Source organism: Emys orbicularis, chromosome 2, assembly GCF_028017835.1.
Source record: "Emys orbicularis isolate rEmyOrb1 chromosome 2, rEmyOrb1.hap1, whole genome shotgun sequence".
In the NCBI taxonomy this organism is placed as follows: Eukaryota; Metazoa; Chordata; order Testudines; family Emydidae; genus Emys; species Emys orbicularis.
Window position 1 is genome coordinate 245,042,405 of NC_088684.1, and position 14,212 is coordinate 245,056,616.

Genomic DNA, 14,212 nt, shown 5'->3' on the forward strand with positions numbered 1-14,212 from the left:
TATATATATATGCGCATTTCTTCTTTTTGATTGGAGTTCAGCCTGCACAGATTCTTCTCCCCACACAGCAATCAGATCCAGTGTCTCCCATTTGGTCCATGCTGGACCTCGTTTGCAATTCTGGGACTCATGGTCACCTGTGCTGCTGAGCTCGCCACGCTGACCAAACAGGAAATGAAATTCAAAATTTCCCAGGGCTTTTCCTGTGTACCTGGCTAGTGCATCGGAGTTGAAAGTGCTGTCCAGAGTGGTCACATTGGAGCACCCTGGGATAGCTCCCGGAGGCCAATACCATGAATTGCGTCTGCACTACCCCAAATTCGACCCAGCAAGGTTGATTTTAGCACTCCTCCCCTTGCCAGGGAGGAGTACAGCAGTTGATTTTAAGAGCCCTTTAGGCTGACGGAATGGGGTTGGTTGTGTAGATGCATTGCTTATAAAAATCGACCTAACGTGGCTAAATTCAACCTAACCTCTTAGTTTAGACCAGGGCTAAGGGTATGTCTGCCATGACAGTAGACACATCCTATATTGACAAAGGGGCTTTTCTATCTGTTTAGTTAATCCACCTCTCTGAGGGAAGAATTCTTCCATTGACCAAGCTGCATGTACACCAAGGGTTAGATCAGCCTAACTACACCATGCAGGGCATGAATTTTTTCACAGCCAAATGATGCAGCTAGGTTGATCTACTTTTTAAGCGTAGACCAGGCTTAATTTCCAAACTGAGGAGATTTGTTAATTCTCTCCCATAGCTTTGCATTTTGGACCACAGCATTATGATCTACATTGAGCTGCAGGGAAGAACAACAAAGAACTTGTGAACAAACATACACAAGCCCTCTAGATAACTGAGCCTTTTGTTGCTTGTAATAACCCATTGAAAAACCAACATACATAAAACTAAAGAAATAAAGACAAACATGCAAGGTAGAAAAGTAATGTATTTGGGATAAAGGTGCTATATCCCTTACAGAAACCTTTCCTGGATCAGCAAGGGACACTGTGAACATCTCCCCAACTCGTAAAGTTTCATTCAGAGGAAGCTGTATATAGAACCAGGGGAGGGTAGAACAAGCCCAAGTTCTACCTACTAAACAGGAATGAAATGTGTGCACATGGACGAGTTGCACAGAGAATGGCCCTTCAACTAGAATTAAAAACAACCCAGATTACTTAGTGCACCCCAGTACAAATTCAGGACTATCCCTTATTCTGGGCTACGCTATTCATCTACATAACTCAAGTGAAGCTAGAGCCCATTCCACTGCATCCCTTGGAAGACTATCCTGGTTTGATAGACTTCAGGCCCAGGCAAAGTTTCCCCAATAGTCGGCATAAATTTTCTTTGATCTCATTTATAGGTCACCTAGCTTTAGCCCATCATTAGTCAGCTACTGATCTAACCTGCTTGCCCTATTCATTCTCTGAACTGAAGCAGTTTCATTAGACACAACACCAAGATGACTGTTCGGTCCATTTCTATGCAGGGTATAAATGTATTCCTGCCTCCTGTAGTTCTCATCTTAACTTTGACTGAAAGCTCTCCTAGTCAGGGACTCACTTTGTTTGGTCAGCAAAGACCCATTGCTCTTTTTGTGTTACTATATGGAGTAGTTAGTAATAAATAGCATGCTGCATCAAAGAAGGGGGGGGGGGGGGGGAGAAAGTCAGCCATGGCTCAAATACAATGCCAGGAACATACATACTATTGCAAATGGAGGAGCAGTATAGTCAAAGGTTCTAGCAGAATAAAGTGGAGATCACTGTAGCTTACTGATTAATAAAAGGCATAGGAGGGAACAAGAGATAGCAAAGAAGATTAAAGAAAGGAGTCTATCACAAGAGCTATTATCTACTTGGTGTGTTCTGCTGCCTAGCTGGTTTGTCACCTTGTGGTCATAAACATGCCTAGGCTATGTATGTTCCACCACACATACCTTTTATTCCTCCCTTCTTATACATACCAAACATAACAGAGATGTTCTGTGGTGGGTACTTTCCACTCAACAGTACCATGAGCTTCCTTTCTGAGCTGCCACCCTGCTTCCTGATCCTTTTACTTATATCCTCCCAATTACTTCATTAGCCCAGTAATAATCACCCAGGTGGTCATAATCCCCCAACACAAAGTGTTTAATTGCTCACAGCTGAGCCTCCAACCCTCATCACACCACAGCAATGTCAGTGATCAGGATGCTGCTGTTAGCACTCTCTCCCAGAGCCATAACAATTTCTGGATCAGCTGTAGTTCTAATGCCTGCCTATAATTCCCTAAGCCTCATAAGAGGGTGAAAAGTGGACTATGAAGCTACTGCACTCCAATTAATGAAGTCTCCTTTGTTTTAGGCCTGAAGTATGTGCACCACCCTAGGAAGAAAAGGAATTCAAGCTGCTTGGCACATATAAGCAGAGGCCTCATGGCACCTATTTCTAAGGCCTTGTCTTCACTAGGAAAAAAGTCATGTTCTTAACTCAAGGTGAAATCCTAGTGACAATTTGTAGTTTTTACATGATTTAGCAGGTTGAGTTAAAGACAACAAGGGGGTACTAACTCAGTTAAGAACACACTAAGTTTCTAATAGTGGAGCAGACCTGGTCTACCCCAGTTTTGTGGGGCTTAAATGAAGTAACATGCAAGGCTCAAAGAGAGACATCCCCCAGCTATTTCCTGTCTGCCCTTAACCTCTTCCTTTGTTAGTCTGTGCTATGGCTCCCTGATAGCCACACCTGAGGTCATGTGATAATTAAAAGTGAACCCAAGTTACTCCAGGAGAAGTAGTTGAGATTAAGTCGAGGTTAGTTTAGCTAACACAACAGCTAACACAGACCTTTTTCCTAGTGTAGATGTAACCCACGTGCTTTATACTGCAGCACTGGGTTTTTTGTTGGTTTTTTTTTTTTTTTTTTGGCTTAAAGAAAGGGAGAGCAGCCATGGGAAGGAGACATGAAATTTAGTTGGATCCCTTGTCTCTCTGCACCTGTTCAGAATGCAGGGCAGGACAGCTCAGCTAGAGGGGCCCAGAAACATCCAGAAGTAGGATGTGGCAGTTCACGTGCCCAATGGGGGACACAAACAGAATTTTCCTAAGGAATGGGCCCAGAGCACTCCCTTGCACCCAGCCTCAAGCTCTCCCTCCCACACACTCCCCCAGTTGACTCTGCACCCAGGCCTATACACACACTCCTCCTGCAGCCCCCCATTCTTTCCCCCATGTAGTCCTACACCTATCCCCAAGCTACCCAGAGAGGTGGTCAAGCTGAAGAGTGCCATCAGGGCCAGGCAGTTCTGGAAGCTTGACAGAGGTGTGGCCAAGCAGTATTTCCAGCTCCTCCTGGCCCCTGACTGGAGACCTGTGTCTCCTGGGCCCTCCCTGCATATTGTGCCCCTGATACCCAGTAGCTATAGCTGAAGCAATTTTGCAGACCTAATACATGTTCACCATCTGAAAGCAGAGCCACTCCAGGGGAAGATTATATCTATAGGAACACATAGACAGTCTCACAGGCTCAGTGACTGATAGATGCAGGACCAAGAGACACATTTGTTGTAATAGCTGCATTCCACTATCTGTACCACTTTGGATACAGGTCACAGATTTCTGTTTCATCAGCAACTGAGGGCAGTAGTCAACTATTAAACCAAAGGCTGCTAGCTGTAAGGAAGGATTCTTACGCTTCTGGCTCTGAAGCATTTGGAAAAGGATAGAGATGCTGCCTTTTTTGCAAGCTCTGAAGAGTCCAGGTGCCAGATCACTACATATTATGTCCATACTCAGACTGAGAAGTCCTCTCTGAAAGAAGATTATAGATTCATAGATTCATAGATTCTAGGACTGGAAGGGACCTCGAGAGGTCATCGAGTCCAGTCCCCTGCCCGCATGGCAGGACCAAATACTGTCTAGACCATCCCTGATAGACATTTATCTAACCTACTCTTAAATATCTCCAGAGATGGAGATTCCACAACCTCCCTAGGCAATTTATTCCAGTGTTTAACCACCCTGACAGTTAGGAACTTTTTCCTAATGTCCAACCTAGACCTCCCTTGCTGCAGTTTAAGCCCATTGCTTCGTGTTCTATCCTCAGAGGCTAAGGTGAACAAGTTTTCTCCCTCCTCCTTATGACACCCTTTTAGATACCTGAAAACTGCTATCATGTCCCCTCTCAGTCTTCTCTTTTCCAAACTAAACAAACCCAATTCTTTCAGCCTTCCTTCATAGGTCATGTTCTCAAGACCTTTAATCATTCTTGTTGCTCTTCTCTGGACCCTTTCCAATTTCTCCACATCTTTCTTGAAATGCGGTGCCCAGAACTGGACACAATACTCTAGCTGAGGCCTAACCAGAGCAGAGTAGAGCGGAAGAATGACTTCTCGTGTCTTGCTCACAACACACCTGTTAATACATCCCAGAATCATGTTTGCTTTTTTTGCAACAGCATCACACTGTTGACTCATATTTAGCTTGTGGTCCACTATAACCCCTAGATCCCTTTCTGCCGTACTCCTTCCTAGACAGTCTCTTCCCATTCTGTATGTGTGAAACTGATTTTTTCTTCCTAAGTGGAGCACTTTGCATTTGTCTTTGTTAAACTTCATCCTGTTTAACTCAGACCATTTCTCCAATTTGTCCAGATCATTTTGAATTATGACCCTGTCCTCCAAAGCAGTTGCAATCCCTCCCAGTTTGGTATCATCCGCAAACTTAATAAGCGTACTTTCTATGCCAATATCTAAGTCGTTAATGAAGATATTGAACAGAGCCGGTCCCAAAACAGACCCCTGCGGAATGTACTTTATGTACTTTAGTGCATACTAAAATAAAAATAATATAAATTTTAGGTTTGAATAGGGTTACCATACGTCCGGATTTTCCCGGACATGTCCGGCTTTTTGGGCTCCAAATCCCCGTCCGGGGGGAAATCCCAAAAAGCCAGACACGTCCGGGAAAATCGGGACACGCGGGGCCGGCGGTGCTGGGCTGGGGGCCGGTGGTGCCGAGCTGGGGCCGGGGGCCGGTGGTGCCGAGCCGGGGACTGGGCCGGTGGTGCGGTGCCGGGCCGGGGGCCGGGCCGGTGGTGCCGAGCTGGGGGCCGGGCCGGGGACCGGGCCGGCGGTGCCGAGCTGGGGGCCGGTGCCAGGGGCCGGGCCGACGGTGCCGAGCCAGGGGGCCGGGGGTGCTGAGCCGGGGGCCGGGCCGGGGACCGGCAGTGCTGGGCGGGCCGGGGGTGCTCGGCCGGGGGCTGGCCCGGGGCCGGCACCCCAGAGCCCGAGCCGACCCAGGCTGGAGACACCGGGGGGGCCAGACTGGGCCGCGCCTCCTCCCCCCACACCCCCCTTACCTGCTTCAGGCTTCCCGCGAATCAAATGTTCGCGGGAAGCAGGGGAGGGGGCGGAGTTGGGGCAGGGACTTTGGGGAAGGGGCGGAGGCATGGGCGGGGCTGGGGCCTCGTGGAGTGTCCTCCTTTTGGAGGCTCAAAATATGGTAACCCTAGGTTTGAACCATGCATTTAAATATATGTAACAACAACAACAACAAAGTGGGAGTGTTTGTAGAAGAATCAACAGATTTACTAACTAATAACTTTTGTTTAAAGATGAGTCATAAGTATTCCAAATACTATTTACAATGTTTTGGTGTGTATTAACTGTTTACACACACAAACTATGGTAGTCTCTCTTAGAAATTGACTGGGAACCTTTAATAACTGAGGCATTCAGGGTTTTACATACAATAGCCCCGAAGTCTAACTGTGTAATGCTTTCTGAAAAGTCAGAACTCTGGCCTGTGCTTCAGCAAAGAGTTGACCTGAAGTTCAGGAGAAAAAAAAAGGGAGGAGGGGAGCATAATAGAGTTAAATATAATATTCCCTCAGTACCACCCCTTTTCCTACTACACAGACACAGGATAACATCTTTTACCTTGATTTAGCTGCTTGAGGTCAAACTTAGGCTCCCAACTAGGGTAGGGGGTCTTCAGACACTGAGACGGAAGAGAGGACTCAGAAGTTCATGAAAAGGCAAGCGGTGTAGTCTGACCTTGTTTTCGGATAGCAGGGCTTCTATGCTCACAGGACCAGGTCCTGAAAGAGCAGAGTCTCTAGCAGTTACTACCAGGGCTCTTACCTAGGGCCAGAATGGTTGGAGAGAGCTCCATTTCCTAAATAGTTAATTTTCTTATGATCTAAAAAGAGTTCTGTCCTCAGTCTATCTATTGCCTGTACACAAGATAAAATCATGCTTGGTCACATATGCTATTTAATCCTCCCTAGCACCAGTACTAAAAAGCAGTTTAGAGGAGAAAGATGGAAGGCACCTAGCATTTGTAGAATGGACAGGGAACAGGTGAGAAATGGGAATATCGATCAGGATTAGAGCAGAAGTCAGCTCTCCCATTCCACAGCAGGCCAGTATATACTTAATGAGGTTGGCAGCAGCAGCAGCTGCTATGGAGTGAAAAGTCAATAGCATGCTGACTTTACAGGTGAACGTTTTGGGGTAAATAAGCAGATAATGAGCCTCTTACTATTTTGTTTAATCTTTGATTTTGATCTTCTGACATCAGACTGTTAATTCTGCCCTTCTTTGTTTACCTGTGCTGCCATGGCTACATCCCCTGCTCTGCAACTGGCTTAATGCGGAAGGCATCATAAAGTTCATGGCTGTGTTCCAAGTTCAGACTAGAGCAATCTCACACTGCTTAATGGTACATTATCACAGTTATACCTTGCAAAGGAGATTGCCTGTAATGACGTATCATAATATTTAGATGAAAGGAGATTGCCAAATAATGGCAACTTGTCTCTTCAATCAGCCTTACTTTCATGAACTCCATGACAGGGAAAAGGCATTGAAGGCTTACATTAGAGCTAAGTTTACAGGCCTGGGGGAAAGTTTAATTAACATCCCTGGGTTTTTCTTCACTCAGTCTGATGCTCAAGTTAAAGAAAACCCACACATTTTTAACAGCTCAACCCAGGCTTCTCCCTCAGGTTGTCTGACACTCTAGAAAAAGGTGATTTGGGGGTTGATCCCGAGCTGTGTCACATGGGATCCAAGTTCAGGTCCTTATACCTTGGCTTAGACTCACAGAGGCTGGAAACAGCTGGGTGAGAAGGAATTATCTATAGCACAGAAAGAGTTCAAAATGAGAACTGGAGAAGTGAGGCCAGCTTGTGTCTGTTAGTTACTGCCCTAGGCACAGGTGCCAGCTTCCTCCGGGCCCTGGTGGTGCTTAACCCCCAGCTTTGCCCCACCTCTTCCCACCCCCACTCTGTCCCAGGCCCTGCCCCACCTCTTCCTGCCCAGTTCCACTCCCTCCTCTGAGCGCTCCCCATCCCCACTCCTCCCTCCATCACCTCCTGCACATTGTGGAACAGCTGAACGTGGAGGGCGGGAGGTACTGGGAGGGACGGGGAGGAGTTGATCAGCAGGGCCACCGGCAGACAGGAGGTGCTGGGAGGAAGCTGGCTGCCAGTGGGCGCTAAGCACCCGCTAATTTTTTTTCTGTGGGTTCTCCCGGGCTGGAGCATGATGGAGTTGGCACCTATGGCCCTGGGTGAGGTGTGATTCAGAGCTGCAGTGCCCTCGCAGACACTGTGCCTCAGGGAGAAGTACACCCAGGAAGAGTGACCCCCTCACTGCACAGTGTGCACTCCCAATATGGCCAGCCATCTTAACAGAGTGAGGCAGAGCCAGGGGGTGTCTCTTCACAGCTCCTTAAGGGATGGCTTGTGCCACAGGGGTGCTAGCATGGAAACAGTGCCTGCATTCAAACAGCACAAGAACTGCAGTTGTGGCCATCTCCTGCCTAGGACTGGAAAGTGCAGGAGAAAGGAGAGAAGCAGAGAGAGAGGAAGGCTCTTTGTGCTCTCCCGCCCCAATTGCTCACTTTTGCAAAACCCAACTACAATCTGGCCCTTACTGAATTAGAGCTAATCCAACCACCTGCCAGTGCAGTGCTGTTACCATCAGCATATGTTCAAGCCTGGCTGTAGCAATCTACTCTAATATAAGCTACATGTGCATCGTGGAGGAGAGGGAAGCAATTCAATATATCTTTATTTACATACATGAGGAAGTTCTCCGATAGTACAACTATACTCTGTGGCTGACTGAAGCAGCAGAGTTGGCAAGCTTCCAAAGGAGCGGTATGCAGCTGTTCTCCCTGAAGAGGATGGGTCAAATTCTGTGCTGCACCTCCCAAATTCCAAACTGCTCCAGAAGCCAGTTTGGACCCCTACATAAGTTAAAAGCATCTGACGCGCCTCTTGTTTCCGGCAGCCTCACCCAGATGTCTAAGGGCTGCTCACCAGCCCAGAGTTACATGAGTTCAGAGCATTCCAGCCACTCCCCTTTCTACCCCTAGCTCTCTGCTAGGAGGGGGCATGCAAGGTCAGGCATGCCCTCCTGGGACAGCAGGAATTCTCCCACGCAATACTCTACCTCCTTCATAGCCCCTGTATGCAAGTGAAGTGTCACAAAGGGGCCAGAATCTGGCTTGATGTCTCCAGTGTAGAGGTTTTGAATGCAGCAGGTTAAAAGATTCACAAAAAGGGTTCAATCCATGCTCCTTCCCCAGCACCACATTTCACTTTCTTCTATCCCTGTAATGTTCAAGCCTCGGCTCAACAAGAGGAAGAATTACATTTTGCAGTGATCTCAGAGTGCAGCAGTGTTGTTCACAGCACTCTTGCATTTCACCATATTCACTGGGTCATTTTTGTAGAGTATTAAGAATTAACTGGTTCAGCAATGCTGTGGTCTGTTCATTGTTGATTGCAAGAATACTTTGCACTTAAACCAAGCCTTCCAGCCAAGGACCCCAAAACCTCACAGCTTCCCTATGAGGTGGGTTAGTACTTTGGTTAGAGTTGTTTGCCAGTTTTGTAGTGAATAGAGTATGTGTAGTTCAAATTTCATTTTGATTTTACAAAACATCTAATTTTGCAGTGTTTGTGGGATGGAAATTGGTGCATTTCTAGATAAGATTAGGTCTATTTTTAATTTGAGAATGGTCCTATTTGGGGGCACAAACCTCCATTTCCAAAATTCCACATTTTACTTAGATAAAGGTCCATTCTCATTAAAAACCACAGTGAAGTTTCAAAGGTATCTGTTTCCAAAAAATCACCATTTTTCAATGGAAAGCAATACTGAAATTGTAAATATTTTCTCTACACATTTCATTCAAAACTTGTTGGTTTACCACAGCACTAATTAGTGCCTTTTTAGGATCTGGAAACTGAGGCACAAAGGGACTTGTTCACAGTGAAAGAGTGTCTCAAGGACAGTGCAGAGGATTTGCAGATCTCCTGGCAAATGTTCCAACCAACAGAAGATGCTCCTTTTACAAACTCACAGTGCAAAAACCAGTGAGCTTGTTTGAGCTTTGGTGGAATCAGCCAACCAGCATTGCCATTAACACTTCAGGGGGAGGGGGAAGCTTGTGCCTTATGTTCTTTTTTATGTGCTAACAGAGCAGGTTAGGATCTGGCAGAAGGGTCCTGCATAGCACTGCACAGTTTGCCTTCTTTTTCCTGAGCACTTCACTGTTCAGTCTAATCTGTATCATTTTACACTTTTTTAGAACAGGGATCGGCACCTCTAAAATCAGCATGAACAGAAGTGTCTGGAAGGTGGGGCAAATGTTTCTACTTCCTGTGGTCCCAGTGGGGCTCTCATACTACAAATGTGTAAGACGTTGATTTGACTGTCTTTTTTCCAAGACTGCTGTTTCCACGCTTTATTACATAGCTCTACAGTAGCTGATGAATGTATTGCATACCAGCCCAGCTGCTCTGACCTAGCTATAAAATAGCCAGCTAACTGGATAAGAGAGCTTAAAATAGTCTGGCCTTTATTCTTTATCAGCTTAAAATTTTCCAGCACACATCTAACATTAAAATCTTTGGAGAAATACAGAACAGTCTGTTATTTATAGATTATGTACTATTTCTGGTACACTGGTTTAATCTCATATTCTTACTAGACTGATAGGAAACAGGACTTCACCCTTTGTCTTTTCATTCTAAAAGGTGCCCACTGAAAATGGCTAGCTGAATATTCTTCCACTAAGCCAATTATTTGCAAATTAACAAATTGCTTACAAGGATTTTGCCTTCTTTTCAATTTTAGAAGGGACTCTTTAGGGCTTTGTGCCTACATGCCCTGAAGCTAATCCCCATTTTCTAGACCTTTTGTAGACACTATAAAGTATCTTATTGTTTCTTTTCATATCTAACTGTTTTTCAATTAACATATTAGTGAGTTTGCCTTGATGCCATGTCTGCATTTGTCACAGTGTTGTATGGCCAAAACAGAACCATTTATCTGAACCTCAAATTGTAGGATTTAGAACACCCAGATTAAAGACAACCCTGGTTCTAATCTTTCCAGAATAATTTAAAACAAACAAGAAGACTGTTGCTGATTTTTCAACATCAAAAACATGTTCTGATGTGTTGCATCTCTTTAAAAAGCCCCAGTGGTGCTGTTCCCTTTTGGCACTGTTTACGCAATAGTCATGCCAATAAAGTGGTTTTGAATTGAACTGTCTGTTGTCCAATCCCTTAGGGACCATGGCAATTGGTTGAGACAAAACAATTTTGCTTGCTGTCCCCATGAATGGGAAGTCCACCTGCTGCTTTCTGGAGTTTGGGGAAACAAATGCAAACTGGCGGTTCCATTCAGCACTTTTTCCAATTTTGTACAGGAAGTTTGTTCTCATCTTGCACCATCTGGCTGTTGGCTTGGTGTTTAACCCTGTGGAGCATGAAGATACACACATGTACATGCTCCCTAGGCATTCATTCAGCTGGAAGCTTACATAGGGCAATTGGTGGAGGTGTTAAAACAAGAGTAAATATTTTGCAACTCTCTACCGGAAGATCTGTCTAGGCCCTGCTGTCATTCTTATCAAAACAAGTATAAATACAATAATATTAGGTAGGGTTACCATACATCTGGGTTTTCCCAGACATTGCCTCTTTTTTGAGGCTCCATTCTCTTTCCGGGCGGATTTTTCAAATAACAGGAAGTGTCCAGGATTATTGCAGAACAGACGTTGCAGCTCAGAAAGAGCCCTGATTGGTCCACTTCCCAATTGGTCCCTCCCCTGCATCCACAGCTGACTGGTCCATTCCCCTGCAGCAACAGCTGCTGGCAGGGGCGCTGGAACAATTTTTATAATGGGGGTGCTGAGAGCCATTGAAACTGTAAACCCTGTATATAATGGAAACTACTTCAAACCAGGGGTGCGGCAGCACTTCCAGCACCCCCAGTTCCAGCACCTATGGCTGCCAGATCCCACCCACTCAGGCCCTGGCTCCCAGCCCTGGAGAGGGGGTCCTGCAGGGAGGCGCTGACTGTCAGCTGTCACTGCATGCTGGGGCTTGCACCAGCCAACCTGCTGCCATGACAGAGAGCGACTCCTCCAGTGAGTACTGCTGCCAACACCCCAAACTGTACCCCCCTTCCAGTTTTCCCTCCCCCCAGTGTCCTCTTTTTGGGAACTTGAAATCTGGTAACCCTAATATTAGTTACCTACAGCAGTTTCAAACAGTATGTAAACTTGTCACATCAAGTTTGTCATTATGCCCTGCTAGGGCAACATTGGCCCCATCATCAAATGTTCCAAAGCCAAGGAAGAGACCTTGGGAAGTCTTTTGATTAAAACAGTGACAGTATGTTGGCTGCCACATGCAATCCCAGTGAAAAATGCAAAGTGCAATTAATTCTTAAAAGTCCTTGCCAGGGGCTGAGACAGATGTTTTGGGGGAATGACAATAAGTGAGTGTTTGTCTACTTATCAACACAGAAATTATGCGAATATAGTCTTAAACGCACTGGGTCAGAGCCTCAGTTGTAGCCAAGGAGAGTTTGGTGCAGTGGAGCAAAGGGCACATTTGTATTTCCCCAGTTCTGGATTATATTACCATTGGGCCAATCCCCAGCATAAATGAGATCTTGAGGGCTTCATTGATTTATAATGACCAGTCCATACTACATAAAGCTTCCCCTATGCAGGGGAGACCTTTTGGTGGTCAGTTAAACCAAGTGCCGCATAGCAGTCCTAATACCAGGAGAATCAGGCCTACTTAGTTCTCCTTCCTCCCACCACCATTCATCTTGCCCTCTCCCCTGCCACCCCAACCCCATCAGTTTCAATTTCATTGTCAGGGGATGGATCACTCAATGATTACCTGTTCTGTTCATTCTCTCTGGGGCACCTGGCATTGGCCACTGTCGGAAGTCAGGATACTGGGCTAGATGAACCTTTGGTCTGACCCAGTATGGCTGTTCTTATGTTCTTATGTTCCTTTTGTCACTCCCATTACCCAACCCCTTCCCTCCACATAAATGAGTAATTAAGTCAACATTGAAGTCTTTTACAGCCTGCACAACATCCCTTTCCCTTGCTCAACTTTCACCTCCTGGCACTTATTTCTATAGTTCTCCAGAGACCAAAGAGCCTCTTCCAGGCTAGACAGGACCCAGATTCTTAAAGTAAAAGACAAGCAGGATAAAATGTAATGCCCTCCCCAAACCAAGACACCCATCTAGCCTTCTTCATGCATTATAGAGCAGCAACTGTGGGTACAAGCCCTTTTTCAGGTTATTTTTAAGTTACTTTGAACAGAGGAAGAAGCATTAAGGGCTTCTGGGGTATAGCAGGTGTGATGAACTGGAGAATTATGCATTTGTGCATCGAGAGCACAACAAAATCTACTCTCAGTTATGTTACTGAATTCTCTTTTCCTTGTTCCTGAAACAACAAAATTCAAAGCTATTCTAGTTCCTGAATACTTTTAGAATGACTGGTTTCTTACAATGTAATTGTTGGACATACGGATTTCCCTTGGCAGAAATCTATGTCATGTTCCAGAAATTTACTGTAACTAGACAGTGGAAACATTATTTTGGTTTCCTATGTGTACGGGTAATGTAATATGCAGTATATACAGTGGACCAGATTCTGCTCTCATTCATACCTATCAAAACCCTTTGATTTGGGTAGAATTGCATGGGTAGAACCAAGAGAAGAATTTTGCCCCAATGTGTTTGCTGCTTTTAATCTCTTTTTCTCAAGTTACAATAAAGCATAGTCTGCCTTTGTACAAATCCTAGGTTATCTTTTAAACAATATTTCTAATCCTACTTTATGCAAATATGGAAACATAGCAGCTGGGTTCTAATCACGAGTACACATTTAATCTTACTCGCAGAGTATTTCTGACTGACAAACCATCATGAAAGCTAGCTATGAGCCCTGATCTTGGTTGCTGCCCCATGGAGTTGTAAACATCAATGATGTCACTGTTGTGTAGTATTCTGGCTGCCAGCAGAAATCTTAAGTACGTGATTTTAATTAAAACCTCAAGATTGATTCTCAACTTGTGCAACCCCACTGACTTACAGAAGTATAACTGACAACATTGGACCTTTTCCAATTTAACAGAATTCTTGTCTCAGAATTTGCTGCCAAGTGGCTCATTCTTTACCACCACTGAATTTTAGTCTATGTTTGATAGCAAGAGCACTTTCCATTGTGAAGGACTTATCCAAAGTCCATTGAAGCGTTGGGACCACCACATAACTATTTCAAAATGGAAGCCAGGCCCCAACCAATTAGGTCAGTAATAGATGTTTAGAATGTGTTTGCTTGTTTTTAAACAGAATTATAAGTAATAAAAATCCTTTTTGAACTCCAACTGGAGAAGACGGTTGTTGTAGTGTACATAGACACCATGGTGATGGGCACCTCAGAAAGACCTAAAATAGATTATATTATATAAATAGAAGCTGCCCACAGTCACCATCTTGGAGCTGGTCTAACAGCTTGGTAAAATGTCACTGGCCCTAGAGAATCTGGCAAAACCTAATGATCTCTCCCATCAGAGTGGTGCCATTTAAATGACCATTATTACAGTCCTTTGTTATCCAGTTGCCTTGCTTCTGATTGCTTGCTGCTTCTCCTGATTTTGCATCATCTGAAAAAACTGAGAAATTCCGTTGTAGTATCCTTATGTAAATCATGTATAGTAAATAACAAAGAGGTACAGAATCAAACTGAATGCATGAAGCACCCCACAGTAGACTCTGTTCCAGCTTCAAAAGATTCTATTTTCAATATTTTACATAATGTGACATGTTCCTAGGAACAAGCAGGCAGCTATTTAATGCAAGACCTTCCCCCTCCCCACCCCACTC